The sequence below is a fragment of the Suricata suricatta genome, chromosome 9 (assembly GCF_006229205.1).
Source record: "Suricata suricatta isolate VVHF042 chromosome 9, meerkat_22Aug2017_6uvM2_HiC, whole genome shotgun sequence".
Classification (NCBI taxonomy): Eukaryota; Metazoa; Chordata; class Mammalia; order Carnivora; family Herpestidae; genus Suricata; species Suricata suricatta.
The window spans coordinates 56,429,296-56,439,778 of NC_043708.1; the positions used below are offsets into that span (position 1 = coordinate 56,429,296).

Below are 10,483 nucleotides of genomic sequence, written 5' to 3' on the forward strand. Positions count from 1 at the left end.
CTCCTGGCTGGCTTTGGAGGGGCGTGAACAGAGGAATGAACATTCTAAAGGTACCTGCTGCATGGGGGCACATGCATACAGTGCTGAGCAGAGAACTTGGCACCAAGTCATGACATACACTTCAGTAAATGGTAATTTCCTTCCACTTTTCTATCCTTAGCATTTTCAGGTATCAGATGAAGGAGATGATGGGAGGGAAGTTGAGACTTTTAGGCTATTTGCTAGATGGAATCAGAATTGAGAAGGCAGATTTTGGAGTGTTGAGTTAACATTTTATTTTCTCTCCTTTGATCCATCATAAGACCTAGTATCATGTTAGACCTTCCTCATAAGCATGGTGGCTAAGGTTGGGAAACATGGGTTCAAATCCAGATTCACTGGGTGTGTGACCCTGAGAAGATGCCTCATCTGTGAAATGAAGACAATAATAGTACCTAACTATTTAAATTCTTAAAGAAGGTGTCTGGCATGTAGCAATGTTATTATTACTATCATTGTTATTGTTACCCACGTTAGTCACTTCTGACAGGTGTGACATAGATTCAGGGTATAGTTTTGTACATTATTAGCTTTATTAAAATGGCATGTGCATTTGTTCATATACACTTGTTAGATCAATAAAGAATGCAAATTCACTCTTATTTGAGCTTTTATTTTTGCCTTATCTTTTTCAGAACCACCAGAAGCTGTCTCCTAGACAGGTGAAGTCACTCATCTCTGCAGCTGTGTGCTGAGACTTGGCAGCCAGTATGTAAGAGACCCTTGGAGGAGATAAATCTTGTATCAGAATAAAATTTACAACATGATGCCTTGACTACTGATGCTTCGAACTGACTCGCTTTTCTCTTCGGTGATTAACTCCTTTAGTTACTGCTTACCTCTACCTGTGGATTGTCTATGTGGATTACTGCTTTTCTGCCTCCGTCTTGCTATGAATTGTTTGATTCCCGGGTCTGGCCTGATGGAATTTCATCTTCCGTTCCTGGGTTCGAGGAAATGGATACTGCTTACTTTGCTGATCTGGAGGCTAGCCCTTGTGTCCTGACTTTTGTTTCTTACCTGCCCTTCTGTTACTGATGACCTCTCCGTCTGGACATCTTCCTGGTGATACTGAGCCATCACAACCAATCCTTCCCAACAGACCAGAGCCTTTCCTGAAAAATTGGTGTGGCTCACATACACCATGGCAGGTAAGTTTCCATTTGGTAGTTTGTTCTAGAGGATTCTGGGAAAATTCTGTGTCTTGCCTCCTGTGGTTAATGTGGTGTGAGTCAATGGGTATTGCTTAACCACAAGTAAAAAGTGGGTTTGAATTTCTGTCCTTGAGACTGGATCCTTGCACTGTGGGGGTGGGGGTCAAAGAAGAATTCAGAGAGTCCTACCAAATCTACACACATTCTTTGTCCCAAATAGTGGGCACTCCTTATTTTGTTTTCTTCAACCACAAATCTGTGTGGCACTGAATGATTTTCAACTTCTTGAGAGAGTAAGTTTTGTTTGTGTCACAAACTCAGAGAGTCCTTGATGACATGTTGACAGGTACTGGAAATGATGGGATTGGAGAGCTGACAGGTGACTCATGCATATGGATGCCTTCTGTGATTATACATAGCAATTTATCTGGGGTTATTTATGGTAGCATTGTCACGGCGATCAATGAGCAGTAAACAAGGCTCTCAAAGCCACAGGGAGGGTTTTTACAACCTCTGTGACCAACTGCATTACCTCCATTTTAAAAAGCAAGTTTGATGATTAGCTTATTGAACTGAAGTGTCTTAATAAAATTCTTTTTTCCCCTTAAAACTTAAACATTATGATGAACTACAGAAAGTCTGATGAGATGGAAAAGAACTGGGTTTGTGGTTGAACATAAGTCAGAATTCCAGGCTTCACTGACTGATTCTATGAACTCGGACAAATCACCCATTTTGAGTCTTAGTTTCTCCATTCTTTTTGGGGGCTTAGTAGTGTTTGTTCTCGCATAATTCATGAGACTGTTATAAGGAAGAAATTAAATGATAATATGGAAGAGTAGTACTGCATGCCCATGAGAAATAAGCCTGCACACAGCACTCTGTGAGAGAGGCTGTGCTTCTGGTTCTGCTCATTTTAGGCACCAGGATCTTGACTTCATTGTTCAGGAATCCATAAATAGTAGTAATACTTTGAAAGGAGGTTCTTAGCTTAGATTTTAGGAAGATGACAAAAGGATTCCATGAGAATGATTGAATCTATGCTTCCTAGTGAAACTATATACACTCAACTCTCCATCAGCTAAATAATGGTAAATGCAATACTATACAGGCTATATAGGGATCCTCTGGCAAATCTAATTCTTTACACTATGCAGCTGATAAGAACAACTCCTCAGTGTGTCAGAGATGATGCTCTCAGGTCTGCTCTGGGGTGGATACCTCTGTGTAGCATGTCTTCAGCTCATACCTTCTATATTCCAATTGTGGTGGAATTGCTTGGAATATTTCAATGTATTATTTTTTGGGGGGGAATCATTTCTAGTGGCATATTTTTCAATCGCTGATGATGTGATTGATCAAAGGTCACTTTGCTCATTATTTTGTTGATTTAGAGACTCTGTTTCCTTCTCTGTGCTGCTTTTCCAAGCTGTGGAAATCCAGATTTCTGCAGGTTAGTGAATCTGTAGAAAGGAGGCTTTTAACTAGAGAGAGGAAACGTTTTCTTGATAAAGTGGATAAACTACAGCGTGCTTTCCTTATCCCACATGAAGTTGTACCCTGGATCCTCTGGTTCGTATGGGTGTGGGCATATGCATATACCAGGCAGAGGGGCTATAAATTTCTCTTCTCTCCTGTATTAGGGTTCTCCAGCAAAGCAGAACCAATGGGATTTCTCTCTCTCAAAAATAAATAAACATTTAAAAAAAAAGAGGGGCGCCTGGGTGGCTCAGTTGGTTAAGTGTCTGACTTTGGCTCAGGTCATGATCTCACAGTTCATGAGTTTGAGGCCTGCATCATGGTCTGTGCTGACAGCTCGGAGCCTGGAGCCTGCTTTGAGTTCTGTGTCTCCCTCTCTCTCTCTGCCCCTCCCTAACTGGTGCTCTGTTTCTCTCTCAAAAATAAATAAACATTAAAAAAAATAGTAAAAATTTAAAAAAGAGTACTGGTCCAGTTTTTATGAGGCAAGAACAGAACACTGCCATCTCAGGAGTTATTTCTCTGCTATTATAGTTGACCTTAATGATTCTATTTGCTGTTAATTTTTATGATTAATTTGATTGATCTTCTGCTGATATGTTAAAAATACAGACCTAATATAGCAAATTATTCAGTTTCATTCTCTGCTTTTCATCCTGACCATTAAAAACAACAGTGTACATGATTTCAGTAGGTTTATAAATTAGGCTCTTTATATCAATTTTAATTTCTTCTAACTAAACAGAAAATTGCAAAATATAGAAAAGCTCTGAAAATAATGCCACTGCCACAGTCAAGTCAAATTCAGACCCCATTCTCATTGTACTGGGAACTGGCCCAAATGGGGGCCACATGCCCTGGGACCTGGGGGTAAATTTGGCTGCAGACAGAGCAAAAAAAGAAACAAACTAATAAATACCACTATTCTGTCATCAAGAGTTAATCACTGATAACATTTTTGTCAACCTTTTCTACCTAATGCATTGTAAGTAGTCATTCATGCAATTATAATCAACAAATACTTACTGATTGCCCAATACCTAGAACAGTGACTAGCACTCTTTTTTTAAATTTTTACTAGTCACTGTTCTAGGTATTGGCAATGGGACTATGAACATAACAGCTAAAATGTCTGCTCCCAAGAAAGTAACATACTGATAATGGAAGTGGATAATAAAAAACTATATATACAGAGTGTAAGTACTCTGGAGAAAAAGGATTTCAGCTAAATGGTGTAACTTACAGAAATAGGGACACTGGGAAAAGAAAATATTGAGAAGAATCACAAGTGTGAGGCTTTGAAAATTTTGTTTAAGTTTATTTATTTTGAGAGAGAGTGAGACAGAGCAAGTAGGGAAGGGACAGAGAGACAGGGAGAGAGAGAATCCCAACCAGGCTCTCCACTGTCAGCACAGAGCTCCATACAGGGCTTGAACTCATGAACCATGAGATCATGACCTGAGCTGAAGTTGGACACTTATATGGGGCTGTGGTTTTAGACATGTTCCATTTACAAGGACCATTAGCTCATCTGGGTAGTGATGGTACCATATTTTTTCTGCTTGTGGTCTGCTTTTCGACTGGGCCTTTTATGGGGCTTTTCCCATTCAAAAATACATATATTTGGTGATGTTAAAAACTTACCTAGAAAATCCACCTATTGGTGACTATTTAATTTTCCCTTTTTATAATTATGAATATGAGAGTTATCAGAAATTCTTTAATACATATTTTTAGAAATGCCTAATAATTTTGTTATAGTAATTCCTAAACATGAAAATACATGATCAAAGAATAAGAACATTTTAATACTTTTGATTTTTATGGCCAATTTTTTTCTCAAGAAAGATTATGTCAATTTTTACATACTAATTTGCTACTAAGTATTCTGTTTTTTTTTTTGAAAAACAAAGTGTTCTTTAGCTACTATTTATTGAGAAATTACTTGCCAAATTCTCTGCTATGCATTTACATGTATCATTTCAATTAAAATTAAGAAATCAAGGTTTTAAGATTTAATAAATTACCATCACTATTAAGTTAGAGCTAAGATCTGAATTCGAGTCATCTAGTATAGTAACCTTTTTCTATTAAATCATAACACTATGCAACTTAATTAATAGCTGTTTTGTAATTAGTGTTTAAATATCAGTGTGATATTAATATATTTTTATATGTTTACTTTTTAAAATAATTTTCATGTAGTCACCTCATTTGCACATTTATTTTTTCTATACCATGATAGACTCTGTGGAAATGATGTTCAGTGAAAACAGACACAGGCTCTAACTTCATGGAGGACGTGCACAGCCCAGTGCAGGAAAAAGAGAAAACTCAGATTAGAGAAAGAACTGCAGGCAGAGATTTGTTTTCCATCTATTCCCAGTATTGGCAACTGTGGAAGGCCAGGGCCAGGATTACTGATTGAGAGGTGCTCAACTGGACTCTAATACAAGTTGGAGAGCCTCGAGCCCTGTGGCTGAACTAGAAGCCCTGCTCTTAAGTAGAAGAAGTCAAGCCTGAATTACAGAGCAGCACAGGACAAATGCAGGGTTTAGGATATAATGCTGTAACTTCCTGAAGTGGAAGGTATGGGCTAAGAGATGCCCAGGGAGCTGGTAAAACATTTTTTCTGGATGTGTCTGTGAAGGTGTTTCTAGAAGAAATGAGCATTTGAATTAAAAAAAATTTTTTTTAATGTTTTATTTATTTTTGAGAGAGAGACAACATGAGCAGGGGAGGGCCAGAGAGAGAGGGAGACACAGAATCTGAAGACAGGCTCCAGGCTCTAAGGTAGCTGTCAGCACAAAGCTTGACACAGGGCTTGAACCCATAAACCGTGAGATCATGACCTGAGCCAAAGCTGGACGCTCAACCAACTGAGTCACCCAGGCACCCTGAGCATTTGAATTTTTGAACTGAGTTTAGTAGATGGCCCTCTCTAGCATAGGACATCATTGAATCTATTGAGGAAGTAGATAGAAGAAAATGCTAGTGGAAAAGCTAATTCATTCTCTCTCTGAGGGATACCTGAGAGACAGAGAAGTAGAGAGAGTTAGAGATAGATGATGGAGATGATAGAGATGGAGAGAGAGAGAGAGAGAGAGAGAGAGAGAGAGAGAGAGAGAGGAGAGAGAAAGAGAGACAGAGAGTGAGAGAGAGAGAGAGCAAGTGACCACAAGCAGGAGAGGGGCAGAGAGAAAAGGAGACACAGAATCTGAAGCAGGCTCCAAGCTGTCAGCACAGAGCTGGTCATGGGGCTCAAACTCATGAACTGCGAGATCATGACCTGAGTGAAAATGGGAGGCTTAATTGACTGAGCGACCCAGGCATTCTTGAACCAGTACTCTTAAAACAGAATCAAAGATTATTCAATTTTAGAAAACTTTAGTTAAAAAAACTTCCTTTATTCAAGTTGGATTTTCACCTTAAAGTAAATTCAATTTCTGTTTTTCTGATTTGAGAAAAATAGTTAATGTTCTTTATGAGACTGAAAGTTCTATTGTGGTGAATGAGACCAAAATTGTACTTTGCAGACCTTACATACACCCCGCAAAGTATATGATATATTTGTGAAAAGCAGTCTTTGCAGCTCTATTGATATTATAGCCAAAGACAAAAAACAAAAAAAATCCTTTCATCCTGTTTTCTGTGTTTACACTGTTTTCATTCTGTATTATAAGTTCCTAGTAGGCTAAGAAAATATGATTTTGTTATTAACCTTGGTCAAGTACCATGCACATCTCTATGCTTAACAATGTTACCTTCTTTAAAAGAAAAAAAAATCTCTGAACACATGGAGAATGGGAAAGAAAGAATAATTTACAAGGAAGAGTACAAAACAATTTCCCTTTCATACTGCATTATTATTGCATTGTATACCCTGGGGTGCTAAATATGAAACAGCCTTGATGATACATGTTTGTTAAATCCAACAGATAATGGCATATCTCTTGCTTTGCTAAACAAGAAGTACAATTCATTTTGATAGTGTCACTGAAGTAATATTACCTCCAGCATTAGAAACAGGATGTTTCTCTGAGCATATGCAATTGTTCTGTAGAAATCAAACTACCAAATGTGAATGTTACAAGATAGTTTCTATCATGTAGCTAGTAGTTTTTAAGATTCAAATAAAAAGCTTGTTAAAATGGCTGAAAACATACATATTTAGTTATTAGCTAGCATTTGGAAATACAGACTGTTGGTGTTAGTGATAATGCTTGGGGATAACTTAGGTGCAATTATGGAATTTTTATTACTATTTGTTATTTTTCAGAACAGCCCATTTTGCCAAATATTTATAAAACAATTCTAATAGGGCCAAATAGGCTTTCTTACTTTATTCCATGGTATGTTGTGGTGGTGTTAGGTACTTCCAAAGGAACTAAGAATTATAATAATGGCAAGGATGACATGTTCTTAAAGCAAAACTCATTTAGCAAAATTGGTATTTGCTCTATCTTTCCTCCCTCCCTCTTTCCCTCCCTTCTTTCCTCCTTTCCTTCCTCCCTCCCTCACTTTCTTCCTCCCTCCCTCCCTTCCTACATTTCTTCTTTCAGTAGATATTTATGGAACACCTACTGTGTCTTAAGTGCTGTGCTGGTTTCTGGGAATAGAGTGGGGAATTAAACAAATATGGTCTCTGTTCTTGTGGAACTTACAAAGGAGAAGAAGAAACAATTATTCATTGATTCAACATATATTTATTGGGCAGCTAATGTGCCAGACACACTGCGACAGTGAAAGCTACAGACAAGGGCAATGAGGTGGAAAGCACTTGGTATGTTCCAGGAACAATAAGTAGGCCGACATGATCAATAGATTGGATTGGAAACAGAAGGGAGGCTGTAGCAGTCATCTAGGTGAGAGCTGACAGCGCCTGGCGCGAGGGCAGTGATAGAGCCTGTGGGGAGAAGGGAGCAAATGCGAAATCCACTTAGGTGGTAGAATTGACAGGGACATTCGGAGGGTAACCTTAACTTTGCTGATCCCTCAAAGTTCAGTTCAAATCTGATTTTCCATAAATTTATCCCTGATAATTTACAACTAAGAAAGACCATTATTCATCACATAGGGAATTAGCTCTATGTCCACTGTAACAAGTATATACTAGATTTTCTTATGTAACACTTTACCTATCCACTAGCTTATTAGCTTTTGAAACTTTGTTTTACATAAATAAAATATAAGAAATATGTATACATTATGTAAATATTTTATTATATATAAATATATGTATAGGATATATTACATATAAATATGTATTAAATATGTAAATATTTATTATAGATATTATTCTAATTATAATAAACATGGACCACTAAACAATTAAGGATTTGGTAATGATGCTCTTCTCCTGGGAATTTTTTTAAAAGTAGAAAGTTCCATTACTGGCACCTGGCATCCTGGCACCACTTTTAAAGAGATCATTTGTCAGGACACAAATCATGTAAGAGGAACAGAACTAGAGCTTCCGGAGTAAATGATTCTATTTCCTCTATAGCTTTTATCCTGTAAGTCTTTTATTTAGAACTTGGATAAACCATCAGATATCCCTAATATAGTACAGAGTCATAGCACTAAGTAGAATTAAGAGAAAGAGGCTTTATTAACTTCATCTTGCTTTTTGCTTTGTGTGTAGACCTTTATCATAGTTCCTTTGCCCTTGAAATCCTTTTTGGACCCTATTCTATGCTTTATGGAAAGTAGCAGAAGAATTATTCCCAAGAATTATGAGAATAATCTCATGTGCTTTCAGCAAGACAGTTTCAAAGTGGGTAATACTGAATTCTCTATTTCAGCAACAACATTTCATCTTCCATTGAATCTTCATCTCTGTGATTTGCAATGGTAGTCATTATATAATATGATGGAAAAAGAGACATGGCCAGAGATGAGGCCAAAGAGAGATGGATTTTGACAGATTGGAACTAACTTCAAAAGAGGAGAAAATTGATTTGGGGCTGTCTCAGGAGTACTTGGAAATAGAGGGTGTAGTCTTTATCCCCTGAGTATATGAGTCTTCACATATCACTAAGCCCCGTGGGAAAAATGGCTACTACTGCAGAAGTGCTTGTCAGGTCAGATTTATCTAACGTGGTATTTGCTGCAGACTTTTATTCTTCTAGGTCAATGTGGCATATGAATCCATCTTTAGTCTCTGTGTTTTAAGGCCTTATCTTTGTAAAAAAAAATCTGTATTAAGTTCAGAAAGTCTGTAGAACAAGCTTGGAGAAAGGTATGTATTGTTCCAGCTTGATTGTTACTAGAATGTAGACGCAGGACTTCCTGTTGTGAGATTAATGAAAATGCACCCACCATTGCTCACATTACGGGGCAATTTATTCTCTCCATAAGGGAGGGGAGTAAAATTCAAAGAACAGCAAAGAATGCTTAAAAGGATTCATCGAAAATGATGAAATAGTGAGACTTAAAAATGCAATCATAGGAGCGCCTGGGTGGCTCAGTTTGTTAAGCCTCCGACTTCGGCTCAGGTCAGATCTCACATTGGTGGGTTCGAGCCCCGAGTCAGGCTCTGTGCTGACAGCTAGCTCAGAACCTGGAGCCTGTTTCCGGTTCTGTGTCTCCTTGTCTCTCTGCGCCTCCCCCTCTCATGCTCTGTCTCTCTCTGTATCAAAAATAAATACAACATTAAAAAAATGCAATCATAAAGGTTAGATCTGCAAGAAATCTTATGCGCCATTTAGTCTTATTCTTTTGTTTCACTGAGAATCACAAATGCGGATAAAATCTCCTTTTGCTCAGAATCATAATCCAGAATCACCTGTCTTGGGACTTCCACTGGTACATCAGAGCTGGGATAAAACTCAGGAAAGGTCATGACTCCCTTTCTCCTGTTCTTCCTGTCACACTGATCTATCTGGAAGCTCGAGCCATTACTTATTAAAACTATCTGTAAGGTGCCACTTTTTCTGTCCTATTTACACCCTCTGCTTTCTGGTGAATCTAATGATCTCACAGGGCCACAGATGTACCAGGTTATGTTACCTCTTATTTTTGTCATATTATTACTCATTCCTGGAGAATTCTGTGCCCTTTTCCCGCCTGTCAGTCTGCAGTCTACTATGGTTGACAGTCTCCTTCAGCTCAGTCAAATCCCACTTCTGCCACGGAGCTTTTCCTGACTGCTCAGCCATGGCAGTTTTATAGTTTCTGAATTTCTTAAGTCCTGACAGTTTATAAAAGGCGATTCCAAGTTCAGCTACTTTTTAAAAATCAGCTGGGAAGATTTTTTTTAAGATTTAAAATTTTATTTTATTAAAAAATTTTTAATGTCCATTTATTTTTGAGAAAGAGAGACACAAGTGTGAGTGGGGGAGGGGCAGAGAAAGAAGGAGATACAGAATCTGAAGCAGGTTCCAGGCTCTGAACTGTCAGCACAGAGCCTGACATAGGGCTTGAATCCACAAACTGTGAGATCATGACCTGAGCTGAAGTTGGACATCTAACTGACTGAGCCACTCAGCGCCCCTAAAATTTTATTTACAATGCAGATTCTTGAACCTTACTATAAAGATTCTATTTTGAGATAGGTCTGGAGTAGAGCCCAGGAATCTATATTACCCCCTTCCAAGAAATAAACAAACAAACAACCTTCTCAGATGAGCAGATTGACTTGGGAACCAGTGATCTAAAGTATAGAAGAATTTAGAGATTCTCCTGTATGACCATTTTTTTTCCATGTAAGTTGGTTTTATATTTCAACTTATAATGTGAACTATAATGTGGTTGAGGATGGTGGAAAAGGGAGGAAGGTGCTAAGACTTGTTTGCAAACGAGTACATTTA

General features: G+C 38.0%; 1 non-coding gene across 1 annotated transcript; it reads left to right on the forward strand.

The window, feature by feature from the left end:
* The first annotated feature begins 3,457 nt into the window (after positions 1–3,457).
* Positions 3,458–3,564, forward strand: LOC115303229. The gene has a single exon (XR_003913921.1). It is a non-coding gene; the product is annotated as a small nucleolar RNA SNORA5 (small nucleolar RNA).
* Positions 3,565–10,483: the final 6,919 nt, after the last annotated feature.